A 23,302-nucleotide genomic window follows, 5' to 3' on the forward strand; every position below is an offset into this window, starting at 1 on the left:
CTTGTATTGTATATACAAAATTATGAGAGGCATGGAGAGAGTGGATAGTCAGAGTCTCTCTCCCCGGATGGAAATATCAAATACTAAGGTGGGAAGCACAGCTTTAAGGTGAAAGGAGGAAATTTTAAATGTGATATGCGAGTAAAGGTTACCTCAGAGGACAACAGGATCTTGATCAAAGGGGCCAATGGGCTGAGGAGAGGCAGATGGAGTGTAATTTAGCTAAGTGTGAGGTGCTGCATTTTGGAAAGGCAAATCAAGGCAGGACTTATGCAATTATTGGTAAGGTCCTGGGGAGTGCAGCTAAATAAAGAGACCTTGAAGTCTAGATTCACAGTTTCTTAACAGTGTAGTTTGGATGCCGATAGATTGGATGATGAAGAATCTAATTAATATGTTTTCCTTTATTGGTTGGAGCACTGAGTATAGGAGTTGGGAGGTCATGTTCCGCCTGTACAGCACATAGGTTAGGCCACTTCTGGAATATTGTGTGCAAATCTGGTTTCCCTCCAAAAGGAAGGATGTCGTGAAACTTGAATGAATTTTGGAAAAAAATATGAAGATATTGCTAGGGTTGGTGGATTTGAGCTATAGGGAGTGGATGAATAGGCTGGTGCTGTTTTCCCTGGAATATTGGAGGCCGAGAGATGACCTTATAGAGGTTTATAAAGTCTTGAGGAGCATGGATAGGAAAAATTAGGCAAAGTCTTTTCCCTTGGGTGAGGGCGTCGAAAACTTGAGGGCGTAGGTTTAGGGTGCGAGGGGAATAAATTAAAAGGACCTAAGGGATAACAGTTTCACACAAAGGGTGGTGCGTCTGTGGAGTGAGCTGGCAGAGGAAGTGGGGAGGCCAGTAAGATTACAATATTTAAAAGACATCTGATTGGGTGTATGAATTGGAAGGATTTAGAGATATAAGGGTCAAGTGCTGCCAAATGGGACTAGATTAATTTATGATATCTTGTCAGCACGGACGAGTTGGACTGAAGGTGCGCTACATCTCTATGATTCTACACAGAGAGTGGTTAGGTGTCTGGCACACACTGCCAGAGCAGTTAGTAGAAACAAATACGATAGCAATGTTTACGAGGCATATAGACAGACTATATGTAGTGAGTAGAGGAATCTAGACAACATGTAGTCAAATGGAATACGTATAGAATGGCATCACAGCCATGCGCAGACATGGTGGGCTGAAGGGCATGTCCCAGTGCTGTACTGCTTTATGTCGTAAAAATTCAGAGAATCGGCTCATATTCTGGGCTCAAATCCAACCATAGCATATGGGAGAATCTGAATTCAATTCCAAAGGTTGATTGCAGCCCAACAACCTTGTCCTCTGTGTAATTAGGGATGAGCAGTAAGTACTGGAGTATCCAGTGGCACCCACATCCAACGAATGAACAAAAACAACAGGATATGCGTTTTTGCATGTCTGTGGTGATGTTCATAGTTGAGTTTGCAATTAACTCTGCTAAATACAATGATCTACCATTTGTCTATGGTTACAGGAATTCCAGTGTCAAAACCGGAACTGGTAATTCAACCCGGAAAAGATCTAATCGAAGGAGACACAGGATCCTTAATCTGTTCAGTCTCCAATGGTTCTCTGCCGATTTATTATCAATTCTACAACAGCTCAAGTGTGGAACTGTACAGGGAGCTTTCCAACAGCACTGAGCTTGATTACAACATTGGGCCTATCAGTAGAACTGATGAAGGGCTTTACCATTGTTCAGTGAGAAATGAGGTGACATGCCCTCAGCACAGTGAAGACATAGAGATCACAGTGGTAGATGAGTTCACAAGGACTCTCTCCCAAAGAGTAGCTGAACCATCAGCTCGGGAAAACTGCTGCTGAGACCAACTCAAAGCTGGCGCTTCATTCTTGAGCACCACACTTTTGACTAAAGCAACACAGAGACAGAGAGAGGACTGCAGATGCTGGAGATCAGAGTCAAAAGATATGGAGATGGAAAAGCACAGCTGGTTAGGCAGCATCCGTGCAGCAGGAGAGCCGATGTTTCGGGCATAATCTCTTTATCAGGAACGTGATGAAGAGCTTATGCTCGAAACGTCAACTATGCTTTCCGAAACAAAAGTGGCACAGCCTTGCACATCAGAATCATAGAGTCCTATAGCAAGAATCCAGGCCCTTCTGCTCAAATTGGTCCATGCAGACCAAAATGTCCATCCACGCGAAGCCAATGTCCCTGCACTTTGTCTAATATCCTTCTAAACCACTTCTATCCAAGTACTTGTCCAAACGACTTTTAAATATTGTTGATGTACCCTCTTCAACCACTTCCCCTGGCAGTTCATTCCATATCTGTTACACCAGATGTGTAAAAGAATTGTCCTTCAGGTTTCCCTTTTAATCTTTCCTGTCGAACCTTAAACCGATGCCCTCTAGTCCTTGACTCCACAACGGAGGGAAACAGATTGAGTTCATTCACCCCAACCAAGATCTTATATACTTCTTTGTGATCCCAGCTCAGTCTCCTATGTTTGAAAGCAAAAGGGTTTGCTTATCCAGTCTCTCCCTAAAACTCAGAGTGTTGAATCCTTTCAACATTCTTTTACATTTCTTCGGTATTTTCTCCAGTTTAATACTATCCATCCGTTACATTAGTTCTTTAATCTATCGAATTCCCAACTTTCTTTTAAAACCATTGTGTCAAACTGGTTCCCGCTGATGGCCTGAATTCAATGGGTAAACTCTATGCATTTTGATCACGCTGTGTTTTCTCCTCAGTTCCTGTCACAGATTTTCTTCATTAACGGGACTGAGATACAATCTGGGGACCGCCTTGTTCTCCAGTGCCGGGTGAGGGAAGGCAAAGAGCCCCAGTTCGTTTGGTACCATGACAACACTCCGCTAAAAAACGACAGTGCAAGCTACTATGTGACTGCTGATGGTGGTGAGCTGGTTATTCATTCATTCCAGAGAGACGATGTCGGGAGGTATTACTGTGCAGCAATCAACAAAGGAGCCAACCACACCATTTTTAATGTTACCAGCGACTACATAGAATTCACGCTGCGAAGTAACATTGACACTCGGAATGAACATAGACAGACCACAGAGAAAGGCCATTCGTCCATCCAGTCTGTGCTAATCAGAAACTGTTAACCATCTCAGTTGGGGAGGTGATAGCTGGGCGGCATTATCATAGGTTATTGATCCAGAATGATGTTGGGTGGTGTTCCGGGTGGAATTCGAATGCAATAAAAAACTAGAACTGCACACCTCATGGAGAGGGCAGAGTGCAGAGCAGATTTACCAGGATGTTCCCTGAATTTTAGCGAGGAAGAGAGGGAGGCTGGATAATCTTGGAATCTTTTCTATGGAACAGGAAATGCTGAGAGGGGAACTCAATAGACATAGAGTCATAGAGTCATAGAGATGTACAGCATGGAAACAGACCCTTCGGTCCAACCCGTCCATGCCGACCAGATATCCCAACCCAATCTAGTCCCACCTGCCATCACCCGGCCCATATCCCTCCAAATCCTTCCTATTCCTATATCTATCCAAATGCCTTTTAAATGTTGCAATCGTACTAGCCTCCACCACATCCTCTGGCAGCTCATTCCACACATGTACCACCCTCTGTGTGAACAAGTTTCCCCTTAGGTCTCTTTTATATCTTTCCCCTCTAACCCTAACCCTTTGCCCTCTAGTTCTGGACTCCCCGACCCCAGGGAAAAGACTTTGCCTATTTATCCTATCCATGCCCCTCGTGATTTTTTAAACCTCTATAAGGGCACCTCTCAACGTCTGACGCTCCAAGGAAAACTGCTCCAGCCTGTTCAGCCTCTCCCTATAGCTCAAATCCTCCAACGCTGGCAACATTCTTTTAAATCTTTTCTGAACCCTTTCAAGTTTCACAACATCTTTCCGATAGGAAGGAGACCAGGGTTGCACGCAGTATTCCAACATTGGCGTAACCAATGTCCTGTACAGCCACAACATGACGGGGAAGGGACTGGGGAAAAAGGAAACAGATGTTCCCAATAGTCAAAGGGTCAATAACAATGTCAGGGATGGAAACGTCATTTTAAAGTGAAGGACGGGCGGTTTAAAGTGAAATTTGAGGATAGGTTCACCCAAAGTGTGGTGGGGGTTGGAACATACTTCGTTTCTGGATCAGTGGTGCTGGAAGAGCACAGCAATTCAGGCAGCATCCGAGGACAGCAAAATCGACGTTTCGGGCAAAAGCCCTTCATCAGGAATAAAGCCTGATGAAGGGCTTTTGCCCGAAACGTCGATTTGGCCTGTCCTCGGATGCTGCCTGAATTGCTGTGCCCTTCCAGCACCACTGATCCAGAATCTGGTTTCCAGCATCTGCAGTCATTGTTTTTACCTTGGTGGAACATACTGCCTAGCAGGGCAACTCCCAATTTTTACAAAGTACTTGGATCGGCATTTGAAATGTCATAACATTGAAGGCTGCGGAGGGTTAGTGTTGGAAAGTGGGATTTGTGTTGGTAACTCAGTGGGGCAAACTCTGCCACACTGTGAAACTCTCGATACCTCTATGCTGGCAGGGAGTTACATTTCTGTAGGTGTTAGTCAGTCTGATATTAACTGTGTACCTCACGCAGGGGTGATGTGATAAAACTTCCTGGTGAATTTGTTAACGTGAGCTGAATATTCTTGTTGGATTCCAGCTCAGGATTATTCCAAGGAAATCGTGGCGTCGCTCCTCCCAGTTCTGCTGTTGGCTGGCCTGGTTGTGTTGTGGAACTACATTCACTGAGGGACACAGGTCTGTAACATCCCATGGGAATGGGACTTGTTCCACATCCTCACGCCATGACAGTGGTACCCTCCAATTACAATGTAACCTTTCAGCTGAACGGGGAGGCCGAGGGAAGGATGTTAAGGTCGGGAACTGGAGTAGGCCGTGTTCCGGACAGTCGGGAGGGAGAGTACTCATAAAGCTAGCCTGCTGGATCGGGTAACTGTGACCCACCACAGCCCACCACTCTATGTCAAAGCACCTCAGAGAAGAGGAGAGATGTAAGACCAAGAGTGTCGGGAACAGGATGAGCACATTCAGCACCTCAGGATCTTGCTCTGTTATTTAATGCATTGCATCTGGATCAACTTCACTTTACAGATCACTCTCTTTAAACTATGACTCGTTAAAACATTGTCTATCACTTCCTTAAATTTATTCAGTATCCACTGGGCAGTCTGACCTAACCCTACACGTAAATTGAACCCTAGCCCGAAGCTTAACCCTAAACTTTAACCTAGCTCAACCTTAATCCTTACCCTAACACTAAACCTAACCATCCTTAACGCAAACTCCGACTTTAAACTTAAATGTAACTCAATCATAACCTTTACCCTAACTCTAACTTTGGCCCTAACGAAACAGCTAACGCTAATCCTAAACCTAACTCTGGCTCTAGCTCTAACCCTAATCCTAACCTGCCTCTAATCCTACTCTTAATCTAAAACATAAACCTCATCATAACTCTAACCTTAAACCTAACTCTTAACATAACACTAACCACGAACCTCAACGAAATACCCTAACACTAACCTTAACCATTATCAGAATCCTAGCCCTCACCCTAGCCCTACCCATCACCCTAAACCTATGCGGTTGCTTAATGTTAAGCTGTTTAATGCATTAAGACAGGTTTGACCATTATAAAACCATAAGACCATAAGACATAGGAGCGGAAGTAAGGCCATTCGACCAATCGAGTCCACTCCGCCATTCAATCATATCTGATGGGCATTTCAACTCCACTTACCCGCATTCTCCCCGTAGCCCTTAATTCCTTATGACATCAAGAATTTATCAATTTCTGCCTTGAAGACATTTAGCGTCCAAGCCTCCACTGCACTCTGTGGCAATGAATTCCACACGCCCACCACTCTCTGGCTGAAGAAATGTCTCCGCATTACTGTTCTGAATTTACCCCCTCTAATTCTAAGGCTGTGTCCACGGGTCCTAGTCTCCTCGCCTAACGGAAACACTTTCCTAGCGTCCACCCTCTCCAAGCCATGTATCATCTATTGATGCTTATGTTCCCTGTTTATGACTGAGATAACACTTTGGCAGCTCCTGTCTGTGACAGTACAGAGCTACTGTAAATGATGCTGAGAATATTCTCTCTTTCCCTGCAGGCAATTCGTCAACTGTGTCGCAGCCCAGGAGGTAAGTGACTGAAACTGCAGTTTTTATATTTGTCACTGTTTATCCCGATTCCTCTCAATTAGGGAGAGACGACAGAAACGAAGAAGTCATAGAAGGAGCTTGGATATGACTGCATCCTTTTAACCTGTGTCTTATCGACAAACCAGGTTACCATACGACAGGAAGGTCCTAGACAACTTTTATTCATTAATAGGGATGATGCTGTCACTGGCTAGGACAGCATTTGTTGTCGATCCCTAAAAGCCCCAGAGGGCGGTAATATTTAACCATGGTATGGAATCGTATGTTGGCCCAGCCCAGGTAAAGACGGCGGATTACCTTCCACAAAGGATATGAGTGAAAACAAGATAGAGAACTGGGCAACTCCTTGAGGGTGAGAAAACTCCGTGTTTGGATGGAAACCAGAGACATGGGAACAGGGAATAGCAGGTCTCGCTGAGTTTTCTTTTATTTTGTTTGGTAGCTTTGCCGTTTTCTTAAAGTTAAACTTGGTTTTGAAAACATTGTGTTCGAAATGACGGCTTCCTTTCCTTCCCCTTTATACTGGAACTAGATCCCAACCTTCTGGTGAAGGGGCAGCAGCCAGCCATCTGTAGTTTGCAGTAGTTGGAGCAGCGCACAATGTTGGTGAGTGCCATAGTATCAGTGTGATTAAAGAGCCCCGCACAGTCAGAGTGTACTGCAACCTGGTGGAAATTCTGGATAAACATCCGAGCCATCTGATGGGCTCGAATGGGGCCGATTCCCTTGGAACTGCGGTGGCTGAAGTGTTATGCAGAAAGTAGTGAACAGGAGTAGGCCATTCAGCCCTTCTTGCCTGCCCCGCCGTTCATTATGATCATGGCTATCCATCCAACTCTGGTTCCCATAAAAACAAGGAATAGGCCATTTGGCCCTTCTAGCCTGCTCTGCCCATTTGATAGAATCGTGGCTGAACATCCAACTCAGTCCCTGGTTCCCCGCTTTCTCTGTTCAAACTTTCAATCCCTTTAATCCCCAAAGATGCGAACTGTTTCTTGTTTGAGATGTGAAAAATGATGAGGAGCTTAGAAACGTTAACAGGAAGAAACGTTAACAGGAAGAAACGTTTCCGTCTCGATGGAAGGTTCAAAGGGGGCAAAGAAAAGAAAAAAACAGAACAAAAGAAAAGTACAGGACAGGAACAGGCCCTTCAGCACTCCAAGCCTGTGCCGATCATCATGTCCTAACCAAACTATACAAAAAACCTCATGCCTTTATTTGGTCTCTACCCCACTATTCCCTCCCTGTTCATGTGACCACCCATAGGCCTGTTAAACGTGCCTACTTCCACAGTCATTTCTGGCAATGCTTTTCAGGCTCTAACCATTTACTGTGTGAAAAGCTTCCCTCGCACAATTTCCTTAAACCTTTCCGTCTCTCACCTTGACATGTGTCCCCTTGTAAGTTGAAACATCAACCCTGGGAAAAAGCCTCTGACTATCTTCCCTACATATGCTTCTCATAATGTCGTAGATCTCTATCTGATTTCCTTTCAAAAGCTGTCTTTCCAGTGAAAACAATACAAGTCGATTTAACCTTTCCTCTTAGCCAATGATCTTGAGAGCTGGCAACATCCCAGTGAAAATTCTCTGCACTCTCTTTCTAAAGATTCCACATCCTCCGGTAGGTATCTTATATTCCCAATTCCTCCGCCTGCACCGTATCTGCTCCCAGGAGGACCAAGTTCCACCACAGAACACACCAGATGGCCTCCATCTTTAAATATCGTAATTCCCTTCCCACGTGGTTGAAGACGCCCTCCAATGCATCTCATCCACGTCTTGCACCTCCGCCTTCAAAGCCCACTTGTCCAACCACAACAAGGACAGAACCCCCCGGTCCTCACCATCCACCCTACCAAGCTCTGCATAAACCATACCATTCACCGACATTTCTGGCACCTCCAAATGGACCCCAACACCAGAGATATATTTCCCTTCCCACCCCTTTCCACTTTCCACAAAGAGCGTTCCCTCCGTGAATACTTCGTCAGTTCCACGCTCACCAACAACCTACCCTCCCGTCCTGGCACCTTCCCCTGCCACCGCAGGAATTGCAAAACCTACGCCCACACCTCCCTTCTCACGTCCATCCAAGGCCCCAAAGTAGCCTTCCACATCCATCAAAGTTTCACCTGCACATCTACCAATGTCATTTATTGTACCCATTGCCCCGATGTGGCCTTCCTTATATCGGGGAGACTGAATGCCTTCTTGCAGAGCGCTTTAGGAAACATCTCCGAGACACCCACACCAACCAACCCCACCTCCGCCTGTGGCTGAACATTTCAACTCCCTTTCCTACTCTGTCGAGGACATGCAGGTCCTGGTTTTCCTCCACCGCCACACCCTCACCACCTGACACCTCGAGTAAGAACGCCGTGTCTTCCATCTTGAAGCACTTCAACCCCAGGGCATTAATGTGGACTTCACCAGTTTCCTCATTTCCCCTCCCCCCACCTTCCCCCAGTTCCAACCTGACAGCTCAGCACCATTCTCATGACCTACCCTACCTGCCAGTCTTCCTTCCCACCTATCCGCTGCACCCTCCTCTCCGACTTATCACCTTCATCCCGACCTCTATACATCTATTATACTCTTAGATACCTTCTCCCCAGCTTCACCCTGCTCCATTTATCTCTCCACTCCGGAGGGTCCCTGCCACATTCCTGATGAAGGGCTTTTGCCCGGAACGTCGATTTTCCTGCTCCTCGAATGCTGTGCTTTTCCAGCACCACTCTAATCTTGACTCTGGACTCCAGCTTCTGCAATCCTCACTTTCGCCTTGCGAACAAAACAATACACAATACTCCAAATGTGGCCTGAGCAAATAATAATGAAGAGGAGCTCGTTTCCTGTACAGCAGTCTTTAGAGAGATCTTGGCTAACATAATGATTTCTAATGAAATGTCTCTATATACATGTTTATCTATCTATCTATCTAGATGCAATCATAGGAACATGAGATATGGGAGCAGAATTAGGCAATTCAGCCTATCGAGGCACCTCTCCTCCTCAATCGGGGTTGATATATTCCACAACCTGACTCTCCTCCTTTCTCACTATTAACCTTCATCTCCCTTCCTAATCAAGCTCCTATCTATCTCAGTCTAAAATGTATTTGTCTATCAATCTCTCTTACCTACGTATCTATCTACTCCATTTAATCTATAGATCATTTAGCACTTTATAGCGAAGCTGTCAGATTGATGTGTGTTTCTTGTGACACTTTATTTCTTTGTAGGAAACACCACTGCGGATTTGATTTATTCAGTGGTCACCATCAAAAAGAGAACAGAGCCTGGTAAAGATCTCTTCTCTTCAATACTATGAATATATGAGATGGGACTGGGGGAGATCAGTGGGGGTGAGATTACTGAAGCTCCAACCATAGTACGATCCCAGTGGCTGAGAAAGTGGAACCTCCAGCTAATCAGAAACAATCTCCAATCTGATCTACTCTGTCCCTTTCTTCTCCTGTAGATAGGGTGAAGGCAAAGAATTCAGAGATGGTTTAAATGTTGACAGCGACCCAAAACAAATTCACAGAGCAATTAGAGAGGGATGTAGTTGTGTATGTCGGTGGGTGGGTTATGATAGTAGTTGCGTCAGAATCACTTCTTGCACATGTATACACATTCTGTGTATGAGAGTGGCAGTGGGACATGTACTTTATTCTTCACTGAGGTAGTTATAGATCATTTTCACATGAAGCTAATAACTGCAAATCTGAAACAAATTCAGACATTTCTGGAGAAACTCAGCAGGTCTGGCAGCGTCTGTGGAGAGAAAGAGAGAGAAACAGATTTAGTTTTGCAGCATATAAACACAGAAAGTGCTAGAGCAGCTCAGCATCTGCGGAGAGACAGAAAGCAAGTCCTGTTTTTGTCACATAATGTTCAAAGCCGATTGGCTAAATATTGTCACTCACCGATTTGAGATGACAGAGAAAATAAAAGCATCGCCCATTATATTGTTGCTCGGAGAATTGAGCGTACAATTTTCACGCAGATGCTTCTCAAACCATAAGCTTAATTTCAACTGCAATTGGTCTTATCTATAATGAAATCTGCCTCTCATTTCAGTCACCGTGTCAGTGGATGAGTAAAAGTCATGTTCGTCCAGGCCATTATCCTGTTCTCTCATTAGACAGCGAAAGACAGAGAGAGAGAGAGAGAGAGAGAGAGAGAGAGAGAGAGAGTGAGAGGAGTGGGAGGATTGTCAAAATTAATTTGCCAGTCATCATGCATCATCAGAGAGTAAAGGTTCATAACGAGAGTTCTTCAGGGTAATTTCAGCTGGTGTGAGAATTGTAACCATGCTGTTGGCAAATGCTTTGCAAGCACCAGCCATCCACACAGGTGAACTACACTGAACTAGCCAAATACAGGAGTTAAAACCCAAACGTATGCAACCTGAATAGTTCACTCCAGTCTTTTCTGAACAATTGGCATGTGACACAAAGGCTGATGAGATTAAGATGGCCTGTTCAAGATGTTGCAGTGACCCGCATCCTAAAAACTGATAAACCGTCTTATTTATCAGAAAACCAATTGCACGATTTAAACAGAGCCGAATTTTCTAAATGCGATATTCTGCAGTGTCGGGATTGATTGAGAAATTCGGAATCCAATTTGAATGTGTTGCACTGATTCTTCTTTTCTTTTTTTCAAAGTTGACAAAAGCAGAGCTATGATTTCAACAGATGCAGCTCTGTATTTAGTATTGATCAGCCTTCGATGGGTCCAGATCCATTTCATCTAGTTGTATTTTATTTTCAGGCAAGAGTGTTGTTTTTTCCTCCGATAGGAAGAAGGTATGTTACATTTTATGTCTAAATAGACCACGGCTATTTCTACACAAATTACAGTTAGATTTATTCCTGGTATCCACAATATAAAACATCAACTGCTGATTATTATCAGACTAATTAAAGGATATGTCATAAAACGTAGGGGCAGGAGTAGCCATTCAGCCTTTGCAGACTACTCTCCCCATTCAATAAGATGATCCAACTCAGTCTCCTGTTCCCCCATTTTCTCTATTTAGTCCTTAAAAACTCTATGCAACTCCTTCCTGGACAACATTGTGTGTTCTGGCCTGACTGCTTTTTGTGGCAGTCTCCCCACTCTCTGGGTGAAGATATTACTCCCCAAATTAGTCCTACTCCGTCTCTTTTAGACTGCAATCCCCAGGTTCTGTACTCACTCCTGTTCATCGGGAACACACTTTCTGTGTTCACCATATTTAGTCCTGTTACAATTCTATCAGATTCTCCGTCATTCTTCTGAACTCCTGTGAATATAATCCTAACTAATCCAATCTCTCTCCATCCGTCAGTCCTGCCATCCCAGGAATCACATTGGGAAATCTTCCCGGCAGAACCCCCTGCCCCCATCGCCAGAACGTCCTTCCTCAGATAAGAAGACCCCAAACTGCACACACATTACTCCAGGATGTGGTCTCACCCGGTGCAAGTGCAGCAAGACATCACTGTTCCTGGTCTCGAATCCTCTCACTATGAAGGCCAACATTCCATTTACCTGCTTCACAGCCTGCTGCTTCTGCAATGTTCACTTGCAGTGACTGGTGTATGAGGGGCGCCCAGCCTTATTACACCTCACCCTTTCTCAATCAATCACTATTCAGATAATAATTCACCATCCTGTTTTTGCTCTCAATTGGATCATCTCACAATATCCTGCATCTGTCGTGCATTGGTCCACTCATTCAACTTGTCCAAATCACACTGGCGCATCTCTGCATCCTCTTTCTCTGCTCCCCCTCCCTCCCAAGTTTGTGTGTGCCTATAAACACATGGAAAATAACCGGCAATGCTTTCTTAATGGAGTAGATTACTCACTGTTTCGCATTCCACTTCCAATGCCCAGAGACAAGTGAGTTTCAAAATTGGGGCAATATTAGTGTTGATGTTCCAGTTCCCTTTCATACATTATTATAACATCACTGATATTGACGTTGAATGCTTGTCAGTCCGTTGTCATTTGGACCCAATTGGTAGCAGCAGTGTGTATCGTCTACAAGATTCACTGTAGGAAGTCAGCAAGATCCTAGGATAGCAGCGTTATAACCCACAGCCAATTCCACTTGGAAGGGCCAGGGTAGCAGACGGGAACACCAACCCTAGCGAGCCACTCAACATCCTTTGGAAATACATCAGCCGTTCCTTCTGTGTCGCTGGGTCTAAATGCAGAAATTCCCTCCCTACGTGAATTGCGAGTTAACCTTCAGCAGGTGGGAGTACAGTTGCTCAGGAGACCAACTGGAGACTGGGCAACAAATTCTGGGCCCAGCCACGATGCTGCCATCCCAGAAGTAAATGGAAACAAAATCAAACCACCTCCGTCTACTCTATTCCAAAGAAAGCAAGCGGCGCTTTAGATTTAGATTAGATTATATTACAGTGTGGAAACAGGCCCTTCAGCCCAACAAGTACACACCGACCCGCCGAAGCGCAACCCACCCATTCCTCTACATTTACCCCTTACCTAACACTACGGACAATTTAGCATGGCCAATTCACCTGACCTGCACATCTTTGGACTGTGGGAGGAAACCGGAGCACCCGGAGGAAACCCACGCAGACACGGGGAGAACGTGCAAACTCCACACAGTCAGTCGCCTGAGGCGGGAATTGAACCCGGGTCTCCGGCGCTGTGAGGCAGCAGTACTAACCACTGTGCCGCTTATCTAGCCTCTTTTCATCACTGAAATGCTCCATCCCAGACAACATCCTGGTGAATCTCCTCTGCATTCCCTCCAGTGTATCACATCTTTATGATAGTGCAGACATTGAAACAGTACACAATGGCCTCACCAAAGTCCTGTCCCGCTCCCACATCATCTTCCAGCTTCTATATCTATATGGCACACCACAGCAGCATGTGGGACTTGAACTCTGCCCTCCTGGCTCAGAGATAGGGACAGTATCACATTGCCGCCAGATTTCTACGTTCCAGGCCCTGAACCGCCTGCTGGTGATTCCCATCTTTTTCTGAGATTCACTGCTACCTGTAACCCAACTGACCTCTCTTTCCCCTTCTGCTTCTTGCTCCCACTCAATTCCAATTTCCTTCCAATGTCATTCCATTAAAGGATTCAAAGACTGACTCTGACGATTCTTGTATCAAATACGCCACACTGAACCTCAGCGAGCCCTCGCAGGAAGAAGACGGAGGGGATGGAAATGTTTACATGAATATTCCGCGCAAGTAAGAAGCAAGATGTTAGATGGGGTGAGGGGTGTTCATTCGATTCTATACACTGGTTGATAAAGCGGTACAATGTAATTCCTGCGTACAGATAACAAACTTCTTAACTTTATGATAGAAACCATGTTTCGCAATGCATTTTAACTCCACTCATTTTCTCCCAGGGAAGCTACTTTCACGTCAGTGTGACCATCAGTCTGTTCTGGTCACCACTGGGTTTTGAATTTATCAAACTCTTTTGGCTACTGGTTGTCTTTGGATATTTAATACCTGCATCTCCTTCGCTCTCATGTACATATCTGAAGATTAAGCTTTTCATTTGGTCGACGTTTAAGGGCAAGAATATATCTGGCCCCTTCAATGAATGGACGATCAGGAATCTGTCCCATACTGACTAGAACAGATCTTAGAACAGAAATTGTCAGACAGTTCTGACAGGAGGGAGATACTAAAACAGAAACCAGGCAGTTTTATTGGTTACTTTTCAGGGTGAGTGTGTCCTGTGGCGTGGGGCTCGAGCTCGCACATTTGTGCCCCACGGACAGAACGAACACTGAGCTGTAAGCGATTGAAGATCGGGATGGAGGAAGCATGGCTGATTGGGAATCTCCATGGAGGAGCGATCTCTCAATAATCCAAAACTCCTGCCAAATGCTTTGACCTGGCTTTCTGAGATTCCAAACACTATTGCGCGAATTCATGGGATTTCTCTCGCTGCAGATGTTCTGGGAACGCCATGATGACGGAGGTGGGGTTATCACACACCTCCAGAGCAGCAGACTTGAACTTGATCGGGTGATGGTCTGTGTGGAATTTGTACATTCTCTCCGCGTCTGAATGGGTTTGTTCTGTGTGCTCCTGTTTCCATCCACAAACCAAAGATGTGCAGGTTAGGTGGATTATCCATGGGAAATTGTCCATTGTGTTCAGAGATGTGTAGGTTAGCTGGATAAGCCCTGGTAAGTGCAGGGTTATAGGGGTAGGGTAGGGAGATTGGTGTGGGCATGATGCCCTTTCGAAGGTTGGTGTGAAGTTGGTGGGTCGAATGGCTTGCTTCTTCATTTTAGGGATTGTGTATCCCTACGAATCCTCAGTGTTGAGGATTGATTGTATTTGCTATTGGCATTATCCCTCGGTACTCACACCGTGTGGAAGTTCTCCATTGTTATTCATGGCACATCATACATACATAAGGGCTAGAAACAGCAGGCCATTTAAGCCCCAGGGGAGCCTGCTCTCCCAATACACACAATCGCAGCTAATGCCATCTCTGTCTCAACTCCATTTTCTTGCCCTCGCTTCCTTTAACCCATCACTGATTAAAAATCTATATCCTCCTTCAGTTTATTCAGTGTCCCAGTACACCCACACACTCTGGGTTGGGGTATATTCCCATAGAACCACGACTCCCTTTGACAGAAGCCAATCTCTATCCTCACTCTGTCCTAACCCCTGCTCCTGAAACGATAACCTCTCGTTCTAGATTGTCACACATGAGGAAACATCCTCTCTCCATCTCCTTTGTCAACCCCCGTTTAGCAGTCTATATCTCTAAGTTAGATCTCCTATCCTTTCTCTAAACTTGAGAGAATATCGGCCTAAACTGCTCAATCATTTTTCTTACGATAAATCTTTGGAATAAATCAGTATCTTTGGCTTCAGTGATGTTGGGTTTGGGTGTGAGTTAAGACTATTTGAATTGTAATTACCCCCTTTTCCAGATCATCTCCTATTCCTGCCTCAGACAGAGGATGGAGTTTATTGGAGCTTGAAAAGCTGTTTTGCAATATGCTGGAACGCCAACAGCGAGCATTCAGTTCCCACACCAGCTGATGTCACCATGAAAGACTCTCCTTCTCAACCTCTCCCGTTGCCTGAGGAGTGGTGACCATCTGGTTAAACCACCACTCAGTCATCTCTCTGTAATGGGAAAACAGCCCAATGGTCTGATAAGACTGTAGTGAATTTGCCATGATCTGGAACTGAGCAATGTTCTAATGACATGTTCCTTTTCAAACATTCAAAATCAACTGAAAGCTGCATTTTGTACCAACTGTTACTGCGAACATGAATTTCATTTGCCTTGACACCAACACGCCCTCAACCCCCCCCCCCCCCCCCCCCCCCGCCCCCCCCCCCCCCCCCCACCCCACCCTTTCCTTAAGTCGATTCCAGCGACTTTCGAAAGTTGGGAATCTTTGCCAATACTCACTTGGCAGTATTGCTCGTAGAGAATGAATCAATTGTTTGAGATTTCTTGTCTCATATTAATCAGGACAAGAAAGCAAAAATGCCAAATTTCAACGTTTTAGCAGGTCAATGGGGAGACAGAGAGAGAGAGAGACAGAGAGAGAGAGTGGGAGGAACAGAATTAACATTACCGCTTATAAACACAGAAAGTACTGGAGAAACTCAGCAGGTCCACCATCATCTCTGGAGAGAGAAACAGAGTTAACGCTACAGGTTGTAAACACAGAAAGTACTGCATGAACTCAGTAGGTCTGATAATATCTGTGGAGACAGAGAGAAACAGCGTTAACATGTCGAATCCTTCAACTATTTATCAGGGTTGACCTTTAACTGCCCTTTCAAATGGCCGAGAAAGCTATTCAGTTGTATCCATCGCTTTGAAGTATCAACAAAGTACCTAAACCAGACGGATCACCTGGTATCAAACTAGAAACCAGAAAAGACAATTGCAGAAACAGCCCTGTCGACTCTGCAGAGACCTCCTCATTACCATCTGGGGGCGAGTGCCAAAATTGGGAGAGTCATCGTCGTACTCACTGAATCATAACTTGCAGACAATGTCCCCGACACAACCATCGCCATACCTGGATATGTCCTCTCCCATAGCAAGACACATCCTGCACAGTGAGATACAATCCGGAGGGTGTTACCCTGCGAGTCCTCAACATTGACTCCGGACAACATGAGTTCTCATGGCTTCAGGTCAAACATGGTCAAGGAAATCACTTACTGTCCTTCCTCAACTGATGAATCGGCATTCCTTCATTTTGAACGAAAACTAGACGAAACACTGAGGACGACAAGGGCACAATATCTCACCTGGGTGGGGGATTTCAGTGTCCACCACGAACAGTGGCTCGGCAGCAGCACTACTATTCGAGCTGGTCGGGTCCTAAAGTACATAGCTGCTAGACTAGGTCTGCAGCAGGTGGTGTGGGAATCAACATGAGGGAAAAACAACCTGACATTCCTTAACAACTTGCCAGCTGCAGATACATCTGCCCCTGACCGTATCTCTAACAGTGACCCCTACACAATCTTTGCGGAGATGGAGTCCCACTGAAGATCATTTCCGCTGATAGGACATGGGCGTCGCTGGCTGGGCCCATCATGTATAGTCACTACCCCCAGTTGCCCACTTGAGAAGGTGATGCTGAGCAGCCTTCTTTAACCACTGAAGTCCACATGCTGCAGGTAGACCCACAATTCCCTGAGGGAACGAATTCGATGATTTTGACCCAGTAACACTGAAGGAGCAACTGCTGTATTTCCAAGTCAGGATGGTGAGTGGCTCAGAGTGGAATTTGCAGGGGATGTTGTTCCCATGTATCTGTATACTGTGTCCTTCTGGATGGAAGTGACTATGGGTTTGGAAGGTGCTGTCTCAAAATCTTTGGTGAATTTCTGCAGTACACCTTGTCAATGGTGCACACTGTTGCCACTGAGTGTCAGTGGAAGAGGCAATGGATGTTCATGGATGTGGTGCAGAAACTGCTTTTTCCCTGTATGGTGTCGAGCTTCTCGAGTGTTGTTCGAGCTGCATCCATCCAGGCAAGTAAGGAGTATGCCCTCTCCTGGCTCCTGAATTGTGCCTTGTGAATGGTGATCAGGATTTGATGAGGAGAAACATTGATTAATCGACGAAATGCAGATTTTGCGTTGGGCAGAAAAACCAAAGGCATGAACTGTAATGAAGAGTGAAAGCCTTAAATTAAAGTTTTACTCATTAGAAATGCATGTTATCATTGTTCTGCAGGCCAATTCGCAGAGGCTGTCATAACTAATCCTAGGGATAGTGTCATCTAAGAAGAGAAGTGGTTTACTCTGAACTGTCAATGCAACAACAGATTTATAAAGGCTACCTGATATAAGAACAACTTTTACAAGGTTAAATTTTATGACTTCAGTGGAAGGGTTGACAGTAAAATTGAAGGCTTGTACCTGTGTCAAATTGGGAACCTTTTTTCACCAAGTGAACCTTTGGAAGTGGTGACCATTGGTACGTAAATATTGAGTGATCATATACGTATCTGTGTCGAACCACATTCTTTTTTGCAGAGAGAGCGCACGATATATCGTACTGCACGCTGTTCCATTCATTATGTCCCAAGGGGTGCGGTGAGGTATTGTGGCTTTCCATCCCACTTCCCAAGGAAAGGAATTCTCAGGCTCTCCGGATTTTAATGTTGACCATCAGGATCAGAAAAAATCGGAACAGGAGTAGACTGTTCGGCCTCTCGATTCTGCTCACTTTCCAGTCAGTTGCAACGACTGATCTTTGACCTGCTTTCACGACCCCTTGCTCCAAGAGCTTTACCTACTTTGCTGACTAGGCTGGGCATCATCATAAATTGGGCCACATTCACTTCCAAATTAATTCAGCTTTTCATTTACTTTAGTGAGTGAGTCACAGAGTCCTGGTCAGCTACAGTACAGAAGGGATCCTTCAACCCATCGGCTCTGCACTGATCTTTCTACGCTATTCCCACTATCCTGTACTCGGCCAATAACCTTGAATTTTATAACATTGCAAGTGGATGACGAAGAGCATTTAAAGTTTGAGAGGTTTCCCACCTCATCCACCCTCCCGCGTAGTGCCTTCCAAATTCTCCTACTCTCTGTGTGAAACCATCCTCAAATCCCTCTCTAAACCTCCTGTCTTTCGATTTATAATGATGCCTCCCCTCCTTGTTATTGACCCTTCGACTTAGCGGAACAGCTACTTGATCTACCCCGCATCCCCCCCCCCCCCCCCCACCCCATGCATGTTACTCTTAATCTTATACACCTCTATCAGATCGCCCCTTAGGCTACTCTGCTCCATAGTAAACAACCTGAGCTTACTCAGCCACTCTTCATCGCTGAAATGCTCTAAATCAGACAGCATCCTAGGGAATCTCGTCTGCACCCTCTCCTGTGCAATCACATCCTTCCTATTATGTGGAGACTGGAACTGCACACAGTGCTTCAGCTGTGGACTCACTAAAGTCCCATCCCACTCTACCTAGTTCTTATAATCTACTCATTCACTGACAATGGCAAGTGTCCCCTATGCCTTCTTAACCGTCCTATTAAACTATTCTGCCACCTCCAGAGATCTGTGGACAAACATCCCAAGATCCCTGTGCTTCCAAGTGTCCTACTACTCACTGAGTATGCCCTTGTCTCATCCCTTCTTCCAAAGTGATTTACCTCCCATTAACAGAGTTCAACTCCATCTGTCATTGACCTGCCCATCTGACCTTCTCCCTCACTGTGAATCATCCAGCCAGTCTTCATACCATCTGCATCATCGCTTGCATTGTAGTATCTGATTAATACGTTTTGCCTTGATATTCCATTGCATTACAATTTTTTAGTTGTTTTGGGGTTATAGATGATGCTAGCTAGGCCGACACCTACTGCCCATCCCTAATTGTCCAGTGGAAAACAATGTTGTTGTGTGTCTGGAGTCACTTGTAGGTCAGATTGAGAACTGTTGGCAGATATCCTTCCCTAAAGGATATTAGTGAACCAGGTATTTTCCCCCTGATAATCAGCAGTTAATTTAGGGGCATCATTAGACTCTGAATTCAAGATTTTTATCAATTGGTTCCAAATTCCACGATCTGCTATGGCGGGATTTGCACCCGATTCACTGGATTAACAATTAATAATACTACTAGGCCATCACCTCCCCCTATGGAAAGCATTCTCGGATCCGAATTTAGATGATAAATTCTTGTTGTGATGATCATCCTGAGATTGTCCAATCGTGTTGATATCCTGGTGTGCCATCCAATGGGATCGTGGTTGATCAAACATTCCTTATGTCCCCTTTCCTGCTCGTTCTCGTGATTCCCCGACTGATCAAGAATCTATCTGTCTCAGCCTTCAATTTGCACAAGGGCTCTGTCGCCTCACAGCTCTCGATGGCAAGGAGTTTCAAAGACTCTTAACTCTCTGAGAGAAGAAATTCGCCCTCATCTCTCTCTTCAATCAGTGCCCCTTTATTCTGAGACTGTGCCCTTTGGCCCTGGACTCTCCCATGAGGGGGAAACATCCGCTCATCATTGAACCTGTTAAGTCCCTATATATTTCACTGAGATCACCTCTCATTCTTCTATACTCCGGCGAGTCGAATCCCAACCTGTTTAGCCTTTGCTCCATAAGGCAATCTCTCCTTACCAGAGATCATGCCAGTAAACTTTATCTGAACTGTCTCCAATGCAATAATATCATTCCTCAAACAAAGGGATTCAAACTGCTCCCAGTGCTTCAAGTGTCGTCTCCCCATCACCTTGTGAAGTTGCAATAAGACTTCCCTAAGTGCTAACAAGGCTTGTCAGATCTTATAAGTTATGTTTTCTTCTTTAAGCTTCGAGTGTGGCATGGACTGCGCAAGTCCATTCAAGGACCCTGCTGCTTGGTGAAACATCTGCTCTGAAGTACTTCAAGCGTTTCTGGGCATCTGAAAGAGATTACGCTTACGTTTGGTATCGAAACAATTCCTTAATTGAAGGAGAACATGAACTCGAATACATGATAGCAAGGATGAGATTTTCAGATGGAGCAACTTATCGATGTGAGCAGAAACTGGGTTTCAGGAAATGGATCTCAGACGATGTGAGCGTTGTTGTAAAAGGTAGGTTATCCCTTTTGACTTACTCTGACTTGTACCAAATGGCTCACAGGCAAAGATGTCAATGTTGCTTTAAAAACCATCGTCAGCAGTTGTCCGAAAAGATTTGCAAACGTGCAATAGAAATTTCATAAAGACATCAGAGTGTAATGTGTAAAAACAGATACTGTCCCATTATTTTGGCAGGATGGCAAATCCGAAGTTGGGACAAAGGATTCAAAACGCTAATTCTGTTCCTCCCTCTACAGATGCTGCCAGAACTGCTGAGTATCTCTGACATTTTCTGTGTTTATAACCTGTAACGTTAACTCTGCTTCTCCCTCTCACTCCACAGATGCTTCCAGACCTGCTGAGTTTCTCTAGCACTTCTTGTGTTTTGTCTCCTATCTCCAGCGTTCATTGTGTTTATACCTCTGTGTGTTTTTGTTCTGATGTAGATCTCTGCTCTGAGCAAATTTGCAAGCTGACCCCATCATGGAAGTATTCATTGCTGAAGGCTTTAAGCTCATCTGCTTGTTTGAAACCTTTCAGGATGATCACCCTCTGTTTTACACATTTTACAAAATCCGGGAATCTCTCAATTTTCCTTCAGAAAAGAGCAGTTTTACAATAGAGGAAGCAACACTGCACCATTCAGGGACTTACAAATGTGAAGTCACGACTCACGACAATAATCTGAGGAAAAAGAGCAACATTATGCCCATTTTAATCAAACGTAAACTGCATCTCCATTTAATTCATTCATTCTCCTGCCATTCAGTCCGTTGCAAATGTAAGAGTTAGTCAGCTCATCTTGTCAATTTCAGCATAGGAAAACTGTTTTTGTGCTTTAAAGTTTACACTCTTTTACTTGTTATTGAATTTGTGAAACACATATTTATTCCGGTCTTCAGTCCCGATCCATGGTTATCCACCCAACCATGAATTTTTGCTTCTTTCTTTTGCAATTACCAGTGCTTCTGCTTCAGGGGTCTGAATTTCATGTGAATATTAAACGGTTTTTGTTATGAATTATCTACAGCCTTTGGCTGGTTCAGAGGAATACAAGAATCTGGGGGAACTCGTCTACAGATCCCTGAGGGAGACAGGACAGCTTAATAAGTATGTTAAGAAGGCAGATAAGACACTTGTTTTTAACAGTCACAGCACAGATTATGAAGCATTGGGTCATGATGACAGAACTGTACAAACCTTGAGGGCTCTCTCTATGTCTCTTCATCTCCCTCTGTCTATTTCTCTCTCTCTCTCTCTCTCTCTCTCTCTCTCTCTCTCTCTCTCTCTCTCTCTCTCTCTCTCTATGTGCATATATATCTGTTTGACTGTGTATGAATCGCTTTAACTCTCTATGACTATGTCGATTAATCTTGATGAGTTTGTGATTTTTGTCTATCTCTCTATCTGACTCTCTATGTTCTCTATGACTCTATGTTCCTTTATTACTCTCTATGGTTCTCTATGTCTTTCTATACCTCTCTATGTCTATGTCTCTCTCTGTTTCCCCCTGTCTCTGTATGACTCACTCTTCTGGATCTAATTCTTTCAGTGTCTCTCTAACTCTGTCTCTCTCTGACTGTATGATGGGAATACTGTTTGTGGCTGAACACAACAGCAATTCCTGCCTTAGAAAAGAGCCTAACAGTTTGGTTCAATTGCAGGCATCCCTGTGTCAGTCCCAGAGCTGAGTGCCCAGCCTGGAAACGAGGTAGTGGAGTGAGATAGCACTGCATTCAACTGATCCGTGACTAGCGGTTCGACCCCAATTCAACATATTTTCTACAAGGATGGCGAGGAGATATACTGGGAATTCTCCAAACACAGCAGAACCGTACACGCATTAGCAAAAGCCAAGAGGGTAATTATCACTGCACTGTTTCTAATCAGGAGGAACAACTTCTCCTGAACAGCAAATTCCTCGCCGTTTCGGTGATCGTTGAGTTTCTAAGCAACTCTGTACAAATCCACATTATCAGAGCAATGTGATAACAGTGGAGGAGCGTGCAGAGGCATGTTGCCTTGGGGGCTGAAGAGTTTCATTGATGGAGACAGATTGTACAGACTGCGGTTTTCCTGAGAGCAGAGGAAATTGAGAGTGTGGGGGCATGATTGAAATGTGTGAAATAATGAATGGTAGACAAGATACTTCTTCCCCTTTGATGGAGGGATTAATGACCGGGGAGGGGGATAGATTGAAGGTCAGGGGAAGGAGGTTTAGAGGGGGATGCGAAGGATAAGATTTTCACCCAGAGGGTGGTGCGCAATCTGGAACTCACTGCTTGGTTGGGTGAACCACAAACCTCATTATGTTGAAGAAGGATTTGGATGTGTACTTGTGATCCAATCAAAGGCTACTCGACATCTCACTTTGCCTTTTCCTGGAATCAGATGAATAGCCAAGGGCAGGAGAGTCCAAGGGCATGAGAGTCCAAACCCACAGAGCATTAGATTAGATTAGATTAGATTACATTACATTACATTACAGCGTGGAAACAGGTCCTTCGGCCCAACAAGTCCACACCGACCCGCCGAAGCGTAACCCACCCATACCCCTACATTTACCCCTTACCTAACACTACGGGCAATTTAGCATGGCCAATTCACCTGATCTGCACATCTTTGGACTGTGGGAGGAAACCGGAGCACCCGGAGGAAACCCACGCAGACACGGGGAGAACGTGCAAACTCCTAAGGTAAGAGGGGAATGATTTAAAAGAGACCTGATGGATAACTTTTTTATACAGAAAGTGGTCTGTATATGGAATGAGCTTCCAGCGGAAGTGCTGTAGGCGGATACAATTACAACTGTTAAAAGACATTTGGAAAGATACATGGACAGGAAAGGTTTAGAGGGATAAGGGCCAACGCAGGCATTTAGGACTAGGATTGGTTCAGTTTGTGAGGACTGGTCAGAATTGTCACATTGGGTTCAAGGGCCTGTTTACATGCTGCATGACTATTTGACTCTAAGTACTGGGAAAATCAGACGAGAGAATAGAGAAA

The 23,302-nt window shown here is 44.8% G+C and overlaps 1 pseudogene; it reads left to right on the forward strand.

Moving 5' to 3' along the window:
* The window catches only part of LOC148135486 (platelet endothelial cell adhesion molecule-like), a 104,485-nt pseudogene extending 83,082 nt beyond the window's left edge, over positions 1 to 21,403 (forward strand).
* Positions 21,404 to 23,302: the final 1,899 nt, after the last annotated feature.

The sequence above is a fragment of the Chiloscyllium plagiosum genome, unplaced genomic scaffold, assembly GCF_037043375.1.
Source record: "Chiloscyllium plagiosum isolate Xiang-an unplaced genomic scaffold, Cpla_swu_hap1 HiC_scaffold_49, whole genome shotgun sequence".
In the NCBI taxonomy this organism is placed as follows: Eukaryota; Metazoa; Chordata; class Chondrichthyes; order Orectolobiformes; family Hemiscylliidae; genus Chiloscyllium; species Chiloscyllium plagiosum.